This window comes from Heptranchias perlo, chromosome 20 (assembly GCF_035084215.1).
Source record: "Heptranchias perlo isolate sHepPer1 chromosome 20, sHepPer1.hap1, whole genome shotgun sequence".
Lineage (NCBI taxonomy): Eukaryota > Metazoa > Chordata > Chondrichthyes > Hexanchiformes > Hexanchidae > Heptranchias > Heptranchias perlo.
Window position 1 is genome coordinate 8,654,063 of NC_090344.1, and position 16,874 is coordinate 8,670,936.

General features: G+C 43.4%; 6 non-coding genes across 6 annotated transcripts; all 6 read left to right on the plus strand.

The window, feature by feature from the left end:
* Nucleotides 1-1,526: 1,526 nt before the first annotated feature.
* trnaf-gaa (transfer RNA phenylalanine (anticodon GAA)) lies at nucleotides 1,527-1,599 on the plus strand. The gene has a single exon. It is a non-coding gene; the product is annotated as a tRNA-Phe (tRNA).
* Nucleotides 1,600-3,326: 1,727 nt separating this feature from the next.
* On the plus strand, nucleotides 3,327-3,399 carry trnaf-gaa (transfer RNA phenylalanine (anticodon GAA)). The gene has a single exon. It is a non-coding gene; the product is annotated as a tRNA-Phe (tRNA).
* Nucleotides 3,400-4,492: 1,093 nt separating this feature from the next.
* trnaf-gaa (transfer RNA phenylalanine (anticodon GAA)) lies at nucleotides 4,493-4,565 on the plus strand. Its single transcript has one exon. It is a non-coding gene; the product is annotated as a tRNA-Phe (tRNA).
* Nucleotides 4,566-6,293: 1,728 nt separating this feature from the next.
* On the plus strand, nucleotides 6,294-6,366 carry trnaf-gaa (transfer RNA phenylalanine (anticodon GAA)). The gene has a single exon. It is a non-coding gene; the product is annotated as a tRNA-Phe (tRNA).
* A 6,886-nt stretch (nucleotides 6,367-13,252) lies between these two features.
* trnak-cuu (transfer RNA lysine (anticodon CUU)) lies at nucleotides 13,253-13,329 on the plus strand. Its single transcript has one exon. It is a non-coding gene; the product is annotated as a tRNA-Lys (tRNA).
* Nucleotides 13,330-14,347: 1,018 nt separating this feature from the next.
* trnaf-gaa (transfer RNA phenylalanine (anticodon GAA)) lies at nucleotides 14,348-14,420 on the plus strand. The gene has a single exon. It is a non-coding gene; the product is annotated as a tRNA-Phe (tRNA).
* Nucleotides 14,421-16,874: the final 2,454 nt, after the last annotated feature.

The window sequence follows — 16,874 nt, forward strand, 5'->3', positions numbered from 1 at the left end:
ACAGCTTTCACCACCAGGACCGATATCGCGCTCCCTTTGCCGTACTTCAGCAAATTTAACGCTGAAAATACAAAACAGGACGGACAGTCTCTGGAAAGCTGTTAAACTTTCAGTGTTCAGATTTTAATGAGAACTATAAACAGGGCTTTGGGTAGATATTAAGTGCGTGTGTCGTAAGAGTGCGCTGCTGTTTTATAAAGTGTGGGAGTCTATGTATGAATTCGATGTTCACACATGAACTGTGGGTGTGTATATATGAGTGCGATGTTTATATATGAACTGTGAGTATGTACATATGAGTGCGATGTTTATATATGAACTGTGGGTGTGTATATATGAGTGCGATGTTTATATATGAACTGTGGGTGTGTATATATGAGTTCGATGTTTATATATGAACTGTGGGTGTGTATATATGAGTGCGATATTTATATATGAAATGTGGGTGTGTATATATGAGTTCGATGTTTATATATGAACTGTGGGTGTGTATATATGAGTGCGATGTTTATATATGAACAATTGGAGTTCATATATGGGTGCAATATTTATATATGATCTGCGGGAGTGCATACGTAGGTGCAATGTTTATATATGAACAATGGGAGTGTATACATGAGTGCGATGTTTATAATATTAAGAGGATGCCATCTCTGGATCCATTCGCCTATCTGATACCTCCTGAGCCCACCTGACCCTCTTTGATTGTCCCTGAGCTTCTCATCTTCTCTGATACGCTCAGAGAGTCCATTATCTTCTTTGAAATTTGTCAGCGCCCTTTACACTCTCTGATACCCGCTGAGTGCCCCGCACCCACTGATACGCCCTGAGCGTCCTTGCACTCTCTGATTCCCCCTGGCAGTCCTTCCCCTCTGTGAGATCTCAATATACTCTCTGATACCCTCTGACTGTCCCTTACCCTCTCTGAGCCCCATTACTCTCTCTGATGCCCTCTGACTGTCCCTTCCCCTCTCTGAGCCCCATTACACTCTCTGATGCCCTCTGACGGTCCCTTCCCCTCTCTGAGATCACCTTGCCCAAATGGATTGCCGCTCAGAAGCCAGTGGACGTCCTGGTGCCTTCTCAGAACCCGTTACCGTCCTTGCTATCAAAGTACGGTGTAACTTCACAGGTGAATCTAACGGTCTGTGTTAAGAATGAGATCCAGAGTTTGTTCGGTTGCTGTTGCTTCCGCCTGTCCCATCCGAGAGCTCTATCGGCAGTCGGAACCGATCTCCCTCCAATAAACTGGGTGTGGATGTATGAATGCGTTGTGGTTTTATAAACTGTGTGAGTGCATCGATGAGTGTGATACTGATATGAACTGTGGGTGTTTATATATGAGTGTGATCTTTATATATGTGCTGTGGGTGTGTATATATGAGTGCGATGTTTATATATGAACTGTGCGTGTGTGTATGAGTGCGATTTTTTTTAATGAATTGCGGAATGAACAGGAGGGGAAATGCCCCCTGGGGTTATATTTTCTTCCACGACAATGACATAAAGTAAACTTTTGACAAGGGGCTGAAATAGCTCCGTTGGGAGAGCGTTAGAATGAAAATCTAAAGGTCCTTGGTTCAATCCCGAGTTTCGGCAGTTGCTGTTTATTCAGTTTCTTCTTCCTTGCTTCGATTCTCGCATTTCTTTGCAGTCACATTTGAGACCAGCCACTGAAGGATTGGGGATGGAATCGAGAGGCGTCAAGGATGGGAAATATTAATGGCGACTTTATTTGACTTTGATTTCTCTCATACCTTCTGCTTTTTTCTCTTGGTTTTTTCACTCTCAGTGCCGCTGACATTGGAGCAGGAGGTGTCGGCAGCGCGCTGATGATCTTCATGTGTATTCGCGCCTTTCAGACACTTCGTGTGACACAAGAACGTTCCAATCCCGGCCAGTTCCTGGACACCGACTCCTCCGTCGAAGCAGCTTTCACCGCCAGGACCGATATCGCGCTCCCTTTGCCGTACGTCAGCAAATTTAACGCTGAAAATACAAAACAGGACGGACAGTATCTGGAAAGCAGTTAAGATTTCAGTGTTCAGATATTAATGAGATCTATAAACAGGGCTTTGGGGAGATATTAAGTGCGTGTGCAGTAAGAGTGCCCTGTTGTTTTATAAAGTGTGGGAGTCTATAAATGAATTCGCTGTTCACACATGAACTGTGGGGGTGTATATTTGAGTGCGATGTTCACATATGAACTGTGGGTGTGTTTCTATGAGTGTGATATTTATATATGAACTGTGGGTGTGTATATATGAGTGCGATGTTCACATATGAACTGTGGTTGTGTATATATGAGTGTAATGTTTATATATGAACTGTGGGTGTGTATCTAAGAGTGCGATGTTAAAATATGAACTGTGGGTGTGTATATATGAGTGCGATGTTCACATATGAACTGTGGGTGTGTATATATGAGTGCGATGTTTATATATGATCTGCGGGAGTGCATACATGAGTGCGATGTTTATATATGAAGAATGGGAGTGTATACATTAGTGCGATGTTTATAATATTAAGAGGAAGCCAACTCTGGATCCATTCGCCTATCTGACACCTCCTGAGCCCACCTTACCCTCTTCGATTCTCCCTGAGCTCTTCATCTCCTCTGATATTCTCAGAGAGTCCATTATCCTCTTTGAACCTTGCCAGCGCCCTTTACACTCTCTGATACCCGCTGAGTGCCCCTCACCCACTGATACGCCCTGAGCGTCCTTACACTCTCTGATACCCTCTGGCACTCCTTCCCCTCTGTGAGATCTCAATATACTCTCTGATACCCTCTGACTGTCCCTCACCCTCTCCGAGCCCCATTACACTCTCTGATGCCATCTGACTCTCCCTTCCCCTCTCTGAGATCCCCTTGCCCAAATGGATCGCCACTCAGAAGCCATTAGACGTCCTGATGCCTTCTCAGAACCCGTTACCGTCCTTGCTATCAAAGTACGGTGTAACTTCACAGGTGGATCTCCCGGTCTGTGATAACGATGAGATCCAGAGTTTGTTCGGTTGCTGTTGCTTCCGCCTGTCCCATCCGAGAGCTCTATCGGCAGTCGGGACCGATCTCCCTCCAATGAACTGGATGTGGATGTATGAATGCGTTGTGGTTTTATAAACTGTGGGAGTGTATCGATGAGTGTGATATTTATATGAACTGTTGGTGTGTATACATGAGTGCGATCTTTATATATGAGCTGTGGGTGTGTATATATGAATGAGATTTTTTCTATGAATTGCGGAATGAACCGGGGGGGAAATGCCTCCTGGAGTTATATTTTCTTCCAAGACAATGACATAAAGTCAATTGTTGAAAAGGGGCCGAAATAGCTCAGTTGGGAGAGCTTTAGACTGAAGAGCTGAAGGTTCTTGGTTCAATCCCAAGTATCGGCCGGTTCCTGATTATTTAGTTTCTTCTTCCCTGCTTCGATTCTCGCGTTTATTTGCAGGAACATTTGATACCCGCCACTGAAGAATTGGGGATGGAATCGAGAGGCATCAAGAATGGGAAATATTTATGGCGTCTATATTTGGCTTTGATTTCTCTCATACCTTCTGCCTTTTTCTCATGGAATTTTCACTCTCGGTTCCGGTAACATTGCATCACCAGGTGTCGGCAGCGGGCTGCTGATCTTCATGTGAATCCGCGCCTTTCAGACACTTCGTGTGACACAAGAAAGTTCCAATCCCGGCCAGTTCCAAGACACCGACTCCTCCGTCGAAGCAGCTTTCACCACCAGGACCGATATCGCGCTCCCTTTGCCGTACTTCAGCAAATTTAACGCTGAAAATACAAAACAGGTCGGACAGTATCTGGAAAGCAGTTAAACTTTCAGTGTTCAGATTTTAATAAGAACTATAAACAGGGCATTGGGTAGATATTAAGTGCGTGTGTAGTAAGAGTGCGCTGTTGTTTTATAAAGTGTGGGAGTCTATATATGAATTCGATGTTCACACATGAACTGTGGGTGTGTATATATGAGTGCGATGTGTATCTATGAACTGTGGGTGTGTTTATATGAGTGCGATGTGTATCTATGAACTGTGGGTGTGTATATATGAATGTGATGTTTATATGTGAACTGTGGGTGTGTATATATGAGTTCGATGTTTATGTATGAACTGTGAGTGTGTATATATGAGTGTGCTGTTTATGTATGAACTGTGGGTGTGTATATATGAGTGCGATGTTTATATATGAACTGTGGGTGTGTATATATGAGTGCGATGTTTATATATGAACTGTGAGTGTGTACATATGAGTGCGATGTTTATATATGAACTGTGGGTTTTTTTATACGAGTGTGATCTTTATATATGAGCTGTGGGTGTGTATATATGAGTGCGATGTTAAGATATGAACTGTGGGTGTGTATATATGAGTGCGATTTTTTTTTATGAATTGCGGAATGAACAGGAGGGGAAATGCCCGCTGGGGTTATATTTTCTTCCACGACAATGACATAAAGTAAACTTTTGACAAGGGGCCGAAATAGCACAGTTGGGAGAGCGTTAGTCTGAAGATCAAAAGGTCCTTGGTTCTATCCCGAGTTTCGGCATTTCCTGGTTATTTAGTTTCTTCTTCCTTGCTTCGATTCTCGCATTTCTTCACAATAACATTTGAGACCAGCCACTGAAGGATTGGGGATTGAATCGAGAGGCATCAAGGATGGGAAATATTAATGGCGTCTTTATTTGGCTTTGATTTCTCTCATACCTTCTGCTTTTTTCTCTTGGTTTTTTCACTCTCAGTGCCGCTGACATTGGAGCAGGAGGTGTCGGCACCGCGCTGATGATCTTCATGTGTATTCGCGCCTTTCAGACACTTCGTGTGACACAAGAACGTTCCAATCCCGGCCAGTTCCGAGACACCGACTCCTCCGTCGAAGCAGCTTTCACCGCCAGGACCGATATCGCGCTCCCTTTGCCGTACGTCAGCAAATTTAACGCTGAAAATACAAAGCAGGACGGACAGTATCTGGAAAGCAGTTAAGCTTTCAGTGTTCAGATTTTAATGAGAACTATAAACAGGGCTCTGGGTAGATATTAAGTGCGTGTGTCGTAAGAGTGCGCTGTTGTTTTATAAAGTGTGGGAGTCTATATATGAATTCGATGTTCACACATGAACTGTGGGGGTGTAAAAATGAGTGTGATGTTCACATATCAACGGTGGGTGTGTATATATGAGTGCGACGTTTATATATGAACCGTGGGTGTGTATATCTGAGTGCGATGTTTATATATGAACTGTGGGTGTGTATATATGAGTGCGATGTTTATATATGAACAATGGGAGTGTATACATGAGTGCGATGTTTATAATATTAAGCGGATGCCAACTCTGGATCCATTCGCCTATCTGATATCTCTTGAGCCCAACTTACCCTCTTTGATTCTCCCTGAGCTCCTCATCTTCTCTCAGAGAGTCCATTATCCTCTTTGAACCTTGTCAGCGCCCTTTACACTCTCTGATACCCGCTGAGTGCCACTCACCCACTGATACGCCCTGAGCGTCCTTACACTCTCTGATACCCTCTGGCAGTCCTTCCCCTCTGTGAGATCTCAATATACTCTCTGATACCCTCTGACTGTCTCTTACCCTCTCTGAGCCCCATTACACTCTCTGATACCCTTTGACTGTCCCTTCGCCGCTCTGAGCCCCATTGCACTCTCTGATGCCCTCTGACTATCCCTTCCCCTCTCTGAGATCCCCTTGCCCAAATGGATCGCCACTCAGAAGCCATTAGACGTCCTGATGCCTTCTCAGAACCCGTTACCGTCCATGCTATCAAAGTACGGTGTAACTTCACAGGTGGATCCACCGGTCTGTGTTGAGGATGAGATCCAGAGTTTGTTCGGTTTCTGTTGCTTCCGCCTGTCCCATCCGAGAGCTCAATCGGCAGTCGGTACCGATCTCCCTTCAATGAACTGGATGTGGATGGATGAATGCATTGTGGTTTTATAAGCTGTGGGTGTGTATCGATGAGTGTGATATTTATATGAACTGTGGGTGTGTATATATGAGTGCGATCATTATATATGAGCTGTGGGTGTGTATACGTGAGTGCGCTCTTTATATCTGAACCGTGGGTGTGTATATATGAGTGCGATGTTTATATATGAACTTTGGGTTTGTGTATATGAGTGTGATGTTTATATATGTGCTGTGGGTGTGTATCTATGAGTGCGATTTTTTAAACGAATTGCGGAATGAACAGGAGGGGAAATGCCTCCTGGATTTATATTTTCTTCCAAGACAATGACATAAAGTAAACTTTTGACAAGGGGCCGAAATAGCTCAGTTGGGTGAGCGTTGAACTGAAGATTTAAAGGTCTTTGGTTCAATTCCGAGTTTCGGCAGTTTTTGGTTATTTCGTTTCTTCTTCCTTGCTTCGATTCTCGCATTTATTTACAGTAAAATTTGATACCCGCCACTGAAGAATTGGTGATGGAATCGAGAGGCATCAAGGATGGGAAATATTTATGGTGTCTATATTTGGCTTTGATTTCTCTCATACCTTCTGCTTTTTTCTCTTGGTTTTGTCACTCTCGGTGCCGCTAACATTGCAGCACCAGGTGTCGGCACCGCGCTGATGATCTTCATGTGAATACGCGCCTTTCAGACAGTTCGTGTGACACAAGAACGTTAAAATCCCGGCCAGTTCCAAGACACTGACTCCTCCGTCGAAGCAGCTTTCACCACCAGGACCGATATCGCGCTCCCTTTGCCGTACTTCAGCAAATTTAAAGCTGAAAATACAGAACAGGACGGACAGTATCTGGAAAACAGTTAAACTTTCAGTGTTCAGATTTTAATGAGAACTATAAACAGGGCTTTGGGGAGATATTAAGTGCGTGTGTAGTAAGAGTGCGCTGTTGTTTTATAAAGTGTGGGAGTCGATATATGAATTCGCTGTTCACACATGAACTGTGGGGGTGTATATTTGAGTGTGATGTTTATATATGAACTGTGGGTGTTTATATTTGAGTGCGATGTTCACATATGAACTGTGGGTGTGTATATATGAGTGTGATATTTATATATGAACTGTGGGTGTGTATATATGAGTGCGATGTTCACATATGAACTGTGGGTGTGTATATATGAGTGTGATGTTTATATATGAACTGTGAGTGTGTTCATATGAGTGCGATGTTTATATCTGAACTGTGGGTGTGTATATATGAGTGCGATGTTTATATATGAACTGTGGGTGTGTATATATGAGTGCGATGTTTATATATGAACTGTGGGTGGCTATATATGAGTGCGATGTTTATATATGAACTGTGGGTGTGTATATATGAGTGCGATGTTTATATATGAACTGTGGGTGTGTATATATGAGTGCGATGTTTATATATGAACTGTGATTGTGTATATATCAGTGTGATGTTTATATATGAATATTCGGTGTGTATATATGAGTGCGATGTTTATATATGAACAATGGTTGTGTATATATGAGTGCAATATTTACATATGATCTGCGGGAGTGCATACATGAGTGCGTTGTTTATATATGAACTGTGGGTGTGTATATATGAGAGTTATGTTTGTATATGAACTGTAGCTGTGTATCTCTGGGTGCGATGTTTTTATATGAATTTCGGAATGAACAGGAGGGGAATGGAATACAGAGGCATCAAGGAATAGAAATATTTCTATCGTCTGTATTTGGCTTTTATTTCTCTGTTGCCTTCTGCCTTTTTCTTTTGGTTTTCTCACTCTCGGTGCCGGGTGACTATTTGATTTGATGCATTTGTCCTCAACTGATCCTTTTTCCAAATCTCGGGGCGGTCAGACCCGCTCTGTCTGTCTGTTGCTGCTGATGATCATTTGGGAACTGGCCGCGAGTTAAGCGTTTTCTGCAAACAGGACAAAGATAAATAAAAAGAAAGACGTGTTTCTCCGGCCGAGGGGTAAAGTTACAATGGATGTAATTCAAAGGACTGTCCCCGTGAATTTGTCTGTGTTTTTTTTCGTAAAGCTTCGATTTTAAAAGTTACAAAAACCCGAAATAAATAAAGTAAATTACAAGAATTGAATCCGTGATCATGACATTACGGTACATTTTAAGCGAATGAGTTAACCGGCCGTACTAAGGGCACATTCGGCTGTTTAATTAATTTTTGTATCTGTCTGTTGGTTGGTCGCGGTTTCTGTACTTGGACCCTTAAATCTCTCTGATTCTCCACTGTTCCTAGTTTCTCACCATTTAGAAAATACTCTGATATATCTTTCTTAGATTTGAAGTGGATGACCTCGCTCGCTCCGACATTGAACTCTATTTGCCACAGTTTTGCCCACTCACTTCATCTATCAATTCCCACTTTTCTCCTTCCTGCTTCTGTCCATATTGCGCCAGAAGAAGGCTGCGTGTTCAAACCCCGGGGTCACCGTTGATTTAGAGCTGATAGGATTCTGGATCGTTCGGGAATGAATGTTTTATCTGCTTTTTCACAAATAACAGGACCTTGCTGTAAAGTCTGCTTCCCGAGTTCTCAAATTTCAGGAAGGCGTCTCATTCTGCTCTTGACTTTTGATCTTGACCTGCGGATCAAACTTTTGCGAAGAGGGAAACGAAGTCCCCAAATCGCTCCACCAGAATCTCAAACGCTTTGGTAAGAAGTTCTGTGTGAACAATCAGGACTTTGAAGTCACCTCAATGACCTGCACTTTCTTTTCGTGAGATTTGTTCGCCTTTGCATTCGACCGTGAAATCGCTCTCGGTTTTCATCTCACTGAAGTGAAGAGTGTGACCTCCTTGTATCTATCAGCGTGTAAATGATGAGTTTGGGGTCGGTACGGGTCGCTTTCAACTTTTGAAATCTCACCAAGCACCAGAGAAAAAGAAACTGAGAATCAAACTGTCCCGTAAGTGATGAATTGAAGTGAATATCGCTCCAAGCAGATCTGGACAATGCGCAGCGCAGCCGCACAGGAGTTCCAAATCCACCCTCGATCCACTCGGCAATCGCATGAACTGAACTTTACTCTGGCCCAGTGTCACCGCGCTGAAATCGAGTATTTCTCGGCCGCATTTTTTCTTAACATCATAGTTACTGGTTTAAGTGTGAGAACTGCTGTCCGCATCAACGTAAGTGCAAGAGACATCTTTGTCGATATCGTGTAGTGTCACAAACCTGATCGTCGGACCTGCTCATTTCATCTCATCTCATTTTCAGCAAACCTTAATATTGCTGGAATGGAGAATGGCGAATCACAGCTCGATAAAACAATCCTTTCTCCCACGAAGGGACTGAGTCTTCCAACATGCAGGAGTTTAATGGCAAGATGAGTTTTTTGTTCAGAAATAATACGGCAAAAATTTTCACTCGTGCAAACTTCACGCCGTTTATTTTGGAAAATTAAACTGATAGTGCAGAGATGTTGTATTGATCGCTACAACCTGAATTTGTAGCTGGTTGAATTAATGGTTCAAATAGAAATGTGGCCAGTCTCTTTGGCGCAATCGGTTTGCGCGTTTGACTATTAACAAAAGGGGTGGTGGTTCGAGCCCACAAAGTAACGGTAAGGGAGCTTTCACTTCAAGATACATTGTCTTGCTTTTTCTGGTTTCTGATGTGTATTTTGATTGCAAAAGAAATGCCCGGTTCAGATGGCCAGCTGAGCACGGACGTTCTTCCACCATTTAACCTGTGATTGGCTGCACGGAAATCAGAATTCTTCTTGACAGACAAGGTCCGAAGGTTGCAGGAGAGCCGCTTGTCTTCACAGGACATGGATATTTCTGCAGTGAGCGACACCAGACTGTTTCTACAATGAATGTCACTCCTTTTATTTTGGAAACATAACATTGTATTCACATTCCGAAGGGTTTCAGTTCATTATCTTTCAAAACTGTGGCCAATGCAATTCAATGTCGGAAAGTGTGAGGCCAGCCACTTTGGACATAAAAAAGGTCGATCAGAGTTTTTTAAATAAATGGTGAGAAGCTGGGAACTGTAAATGAGCAGAAATATTTGGGGGCCCAAATCACGAAAATCTAGTTCACAGATACAAAAAACTTGAAAAGATAATGGAACGCAAAGGGGTGACAGTTATGATGCAGCTGCACAGAGTTCTGAATAGAACCCATTTAGTGTACTCTGCTCCGTTCTGGGCACTGCACCTCACGAAGGATATATTGGCCTTAAAATGGGTGCAACGCAGATTCACCAGAATGATACCAGGCTAAAATAATTTAATTTTGAGGACAGATTACACAGACTTGCATTCCATTAGACATCGAGTATTAACGGGTTGTCCAATTGAGGCGGTCAAGATGATCACAGGAGTTCATAGTATAGACAGAGAGAAACATTTTTTCTCTTCTGGCGGAGTCAAGAACAAGGGGGCATAGCTGTAGAATTCGAGCCAGGCAGATCAGGGGTGATGCCAGAAACTACTTCTTCACAGAAAGGGCAGTGGAAATCTGGAACTCTCCCACCAAAAAGCTGTTGAGGCTGGGGATCAATTGAAAATTTCAAAACTGAGATTGATCTATTTTTGTTCGGCAAATGTATTAAGGGTTATGTAGCCAAGGCGGGTAGCTGGAGTTAAGATGCAGATCAACCATCATCTGATTGAATGGCGGAATAAGCTCGAAGGGCTGAATGGCCTACTCCTGGTCCTATGCCCCCGTGTTGCTCTGCTTGCAGGATGGTGTAGCAGCGTTTCCTGTTCATCTAATGGTTAGGATTCGGTATCAATGCGGATGTCCGGATTTGATTCCCAGATCAAAGACTATGAATTTGTCGCTGCTGGTACCAACCAAAGTCCTTCCACTGAGTGGAAAGCTCGATCTTGATTAATCACAGCCTTCTCAACACACTGGTGCTTTAACACTCAGAAACTCTTAATTCTTTAGTTTTGTACCGATACATAACGCACTTGCGTAATTTGCCAACTTTTCTAAAGTCATGACGATGCGCAAATTCAGCGAGACGTTATATTGTCATTTCTATCAAGACTTGCAAGATTTGGAACCAATCCTGCTACATGACACTTCAAATATTGTCAGTCTTTAAATGGGGCTCACGATGGCAGAACAAGAAGTGTTATTATTAACCTTTCCTGTATCTTGTTCCATTGCATCTCGTCAATAGCCCCAGGTTATCACAGCACGGCTTTCTTCACATCAAATCCCAGTGTGAAAACATACACCATTTGAAAGCTAAGCAACGTGTGCAACGATTGGAAGGAGAGAGCGATTGGAGATAATGGGTTTGGAGCAGTGAGAACAGCTCTTGGGAATCAAGATGTTCAGTATCTGAAAGGAGCACGGTGATTAGATCATTCCTGGTATTCACAAAATTCAACGTCTGTCAATGCTCAGCATCTTTCTTTCCCCTTCCCTGCTTTCTCAGGTAAGTCCTGGTTTCGATGGTGACATGGAAATGTTAACAGCCGAACGCCCTAATCATTTGCGCAACAGAGAATCATATTGGCCCAGAATGTTACCCTTGGATGCTGGAAGCCTCAGTCCCCAGTTGTAGAGAGGGTTGATTCTTCGAGCTGTTATTCACCATTCTCCATTTCAGTAATTTCTCATTAGCATAAAATTTGATGAGCTGAAATGAGCAGGTTCAATGAGCCGGTCTGCAACACAGACCAATGACTCGGTGCAGCTTGTTATCCAACCACTGGACTCCGTTATCGCCGCTCCTGTCAGTAATACACAAAGAGAAATTGTAAATCTGTAACAGGAAAAGATAATGTACATCATTTATATCATCCAACAGATGTGTTCCCCTTTTGAAAACAATCTGTTTAACAGTTTGTCAAACCCGCATCAGCCTCTGGGATTTGCTGATTCAGAACTGCAATGGAAATTAGGACCGTCACTAAGTATCGGAACAAATATCCCCGTCGAGGTTTCGGGTAGTTATTAGTTTATTTATATCAGTTAGTAACCCATTTCAAACTAGGCGTGGGTCTAAATCTAACGTAAGAGTCTGGATAGGCAGGGGATTCCTAAATGTATTAAGTTATCTCATCTCATTTTCAGCAAACCTGAATATCACTGGAACAGAGAATGGCGAATCACAGCTCAAAAATCAATCCTCTCTTCCACGAGCAGACTGAGTCTTTCAACATACAGGTGGTTAATGGCAAAGTGAGTTTAATTTTCAGAAATAATACAGCACAGATTTTCACTCGTGCAAGCTGCACACCCTTGATTTTGGAAAAGTAAACTGATTGGAAGAAAGCTGTTACATTGAGCGCGGCAACCTGAAGCTTCAGCTCGATGAATTAGTCCTTGAACATTTACAAGCTCTGTTTCTGTGGCGCTATTGGTTCGCGCGTTTGGCTGCTTACCTGTAAAGTTGGTGGTTCGAACCCACTGGAGAACGCTAAAGCAACCTTTCACCTCAACATTCATTGTCTCGCATTTCTTGGGTTCGAATGTGTGTCTTGTCTACCAGAAAATGTACCGCAAACATTGCCAGCTGAGTGCGTCTGATTTTCCACCATTTATTCTGCGGTTGGAGAACAGGCATCTGAAAAATATCCAAAAAAAACGAGATTGGCTTGAACGAAGTCGGAATACTTCTTGACAGAGAAGGTTCGAAGGTTGCAGGCGAGCTCCTTCAGACTGAATCACACTGACATGGATATTTCTGCAGTGAAGGACATCAGACTGTTTCCACAATGAATGTCACTCCCTTTATTTTGGAAAAGTGAAATGGTATTCACATTCCGACTGGTTTCAGTTGATTTGTGAGAGATCGTTAAAGGATCAATCTCCGGTTAAGACGGCCTTTTTCTCTCTCTCTGTTGGCCGAATCCAAAATGAAATTGGAGCTGGACTAATCATGCAGGAAATCAGGAATCACTTTAGCAAACAAAATACGGCCGAAAGCTGGAACTCTCTCATCCCAAAGGACGTGGATTGTGGCTCAATTCATAATTTGAAGTCTGATATTGATAGATCGTTCTTAGATTCGGGTACCAAGGAATATGAGGCCAAGACGGAGAAACAGAGATGAATTGCAGATCAACTCATGATCGAATTGAATGGGGCAGCAGGTTCGAGGGGCTGAATGGCCTTCTCTTGTCCCGATGTTCCTATACTGCTCAGCGCGGGGCTGGACGAATGGTAAAAGACATCAGACTAACTCCAGAATGAAAAAACGGGTGTTCAGAAGTCGATCCCCTGAGATTGTGGAACGAACTGAACTCCTGCAGCAAAGCCAACAGCTGTCTCTCTGCAATAATAAGATGGGAAGAATTTCAGCAGTCCTTCCGGCGAGCTCAGTCGGTAGAGCATAAGACTCTTAATCTCAGGGTCGTGGGTTCGAGCCCCACGTTGGGCGATTTGTGTTCTACTTTTCACACTCGGTGATAACATTTTTAAAGTGCAACCTCTTGTCTCCAGATTCGAAACAGGCACAACTCTGAGCTGTGTGAAAGGAAACCGTGAGCGTTGCCAAATATCCACTCCCTCCCGATTCTACCTTCTCGTTCCCTCCACATGGGACACGGACAGGTTATCGGTTCAATTGGATTCACTTTTTGTTGTGATTAAAAATGTTGAAGGTCAGAAAATGTAATATTTAGGAGATGCCAACGCTGGAACAATTCGCCTCTCTGATACCTCCTGATCCCCCCTTACCCCATTTGATTCTCCCTGTGCTCCTTATCATCGCTGATACGCTCTGTCTCTTACCTTCTCCGATACCCTCAGAGAGTCCATGATTCACTTTGAACCTTGTCAGCGCCATTCGCCTGCTCTGATACCTATTGATTGCCCCTTACACAGATGCGCCCTGAGCCGCCTTACACTCTCCCATACTCGGCAGTCCTTCCCCTCTCTCAGATCTTAAAACACTCTCTGATGCCATCTGACTGCCCGCTCTCCTCTTTGAGCCCCCTTACACTCTCTGATGCCCTCTGATAGTACCTTCCCCTCTCTGAGATGCCCTTGCCACAATGGATCGCCACTAAGAAGCGATTAGACGCCCTGAGGCCTTCTCAGAAGCAATTACCGTCCCTGCTATCAAAGTGCGGTGTAACTTCACAGGTGGATCTCCCGGTCTGTGTTAAGGATGAGATCAAGAGTTTGATCGGTCGCGGCTTCTTCCGCCTCTGAGAGCTCTATCGGCGGTCGGTACCGATCTTCCTCCCACAAACTGTGTGTGGATGTATGAGTGCGCTGTTGATTTATAAACTTTGGTAGTTTACGTATGACAACGATGTTTATATATGAACTGTGGGTGCATCTCTACGAGTACGATGTTTATATATGAATTGTGGAATGAACAGGAGGGGCAATTCCTCCTGGGGTTATATTTTCTTCCACGACAATAACACAAAGTAATCGTTGGGTACAGATCCGAAATAGGTCAGTTGGGAGAGCGTTAGATTGAAGATCTGAAGGTCCTTGGTTCAATCCCGAGTTTCGGCAGTTTTTGTTTGTTTACTTTCTTCTTCCTTGCTTCGATTCTCGGATTTATTTGCAGTGAAATTTAATTCCCGCCACTGAAGGATTGGGGATTGAATAGAGAGACATCAAGGATGGGAATTATTTATATCGTTTGTATTTGGCTGTCATTTCACTGTTACCTTCTGCCTTTTTCTCTTGGTTTTGTCTCTCTCGGTGCCAGGTGACTTTGATTTGTCCGAAACTGTTCCATTTTCCACATCTCGGGGCGGTCAGACCCGCTCTGTCTGTCTGTTGCTGCTGATGATCATTAATGGGAACAGGCCGCGAGTTAAACGTTTATCTGCAAATTGGAGAAAGACAAATGAAAAGAAAGACGTGTTTATCCTGCCCAGGGGCAAAGTTACAACGGATGTAATTCAAAAACGGTCCCCGTGAATTTTTCTGTTGATTTTCTTTTTAAAGCTTCGATTTCAAAAGTTACAAAAACGCGAAATAAATAAAGTAAATTACAAGAATCGAGTCCGTGATCATTATGTTACAGTATACTCTTTGCAAACGAGTTAACCGGCCGTACCAACGGCACATTAGGCTGTTTAATTAATTTTTGTACCTGCAGCGATTTCTGTACTTGGACCCCTAAATCTCTCTGCTCCTCCACAGCACCGAGTTTCTCACCATTTAGAAAATACTCTGATTTATCTTTCTTAGATTTAAAGTGTATGACCTCGGTCTCCCCCACATTGAACACGATTTGCCACAGTTTTGTCCACACACTCAATCTATCAATTCCCACTTTTCAATTTCCTGCTACCATCTGCGATTCTTCCTGCGTCACCAGAAGGCTGCGTGTTCAAAACACGGGGTCACCGTTGCCTTTAGAGCTGATAGGGTTCTGTATCGTTCCGGAATGAATGTTTCATCTGCTTTTTCTCAATAAACAGAACCTTGATCTAAATTCTGGTTCTCTGGTTCTCAAATTTCAGCAAATCGTTTCATTTTGCCCTGGACTTTTGATCTTGTGCTGCGGATGAAACTTTTACAAAGAGGGAGAAGAAGTCCCCAAATCGCCCCACGTGTATCTCAAACGCTTTGGGAAGAAGTTCTGTGTAAACAATCAGGAATTTAAAGGCACCTCAATGACCTGCACTTTCATTGAATGACTTTTTGTCGCCATTGGAATCGACGTGAAATCGCTGTCGGCTTTCATCTCACGGAAGTGGAGAGTGTGGCCGCCTTGTATCGGTCAACGTGTTAGTGACGAGTTTGGGTTAAGCACGGGTCGCGTTTATTTCTGAAATCTCACCAAGCACCGGGGAAAAGAAACTTAGAATCAAACTGTCCCTGTAAGTGATGAATTGAAGGGAATATCGCTCCAAACAGATCTGGACAATGTGCAGCGCAGCCGCACAGGAGTTCCAAATCCAACCTCTCGCCACTCGGCAATCGCATGAACTGAACTTTACTCTGGCCAGTGTCACCGCGCTGAAATCGAGTATTTCTCGGCCACATTTTTTCTTCGCATAATAATTACTGGTTTAAGAGTGAAAATTGTCGTCCGCTTCACTGTAAGTGCAAGAGACAACTTTGTAGACACCGTGCAGTGTCACAGACCTGCTGGTTTGTCCTGCTCATTTCATCTCATCTCATTTTCCGCAAACCTGAATATTACTGGAACAGAGAATGGCGAATCACAGCTCAAAAATCAATCCTCTCTTCCACGAGCGGACTGAGTCTTTCAACATACAGGTGTTTAATGGCAAGGTGAGTTTAATTTTCAGAAATAATGCAGCGCAGATTTTCACTGGCACAAGCTGCACACATTTTATTTTGGAAAAGTAAACTGATTGGAAGAAAGCTGTTACATTGAGTGCGGCAACCCGAAGCTTTAGCTCGATGAATTAGTCCGTGAACATGTGCAAGTTCTGTTTCTGTGGCGCAATTGGTTAGCGCGTTTAACTGCTAACTGAAAAGTTGGTCGTTCGAACCCACCAGAGGACGCTAAGGCAACCTTTCACCTTAACATTCATTGTCTCGCATTTTTTGGGTTCGAATGTGTGTCTTGTCTGCCAGAAAATGTACCGCAAGCATTGCCAGCTGAGTGCGTCTGATTTTCCACCATTTATTCTGCGGTTGGATAACAGGCATATGAAAAATATCCAAAAAAAACGAGATTAGCTTCAACGAAGTCGGAATACTTCTTGACAGAGAAGGTTCGAAGGTTGCAGGCGAGCTCCTTCACATTGACATGGATATTTCTGCAGTGAGCGACATCAGACTGTTTCCACAATGAATGTCACTCCCTTTATTTTGGAAAAGTGAAATGGTATTCACATTCCGACTGGTTTCAGTTGATTTGTGAGAGATCGTTAAAGGATCAATCTCCGGTGAAGACGGCCTTTTGCTCTCTCTCTGTTGGCCGAATCCAAAATGAAATTGGAGCTGGACTAATCATGCAAGAAATCAGGAATCACTTTA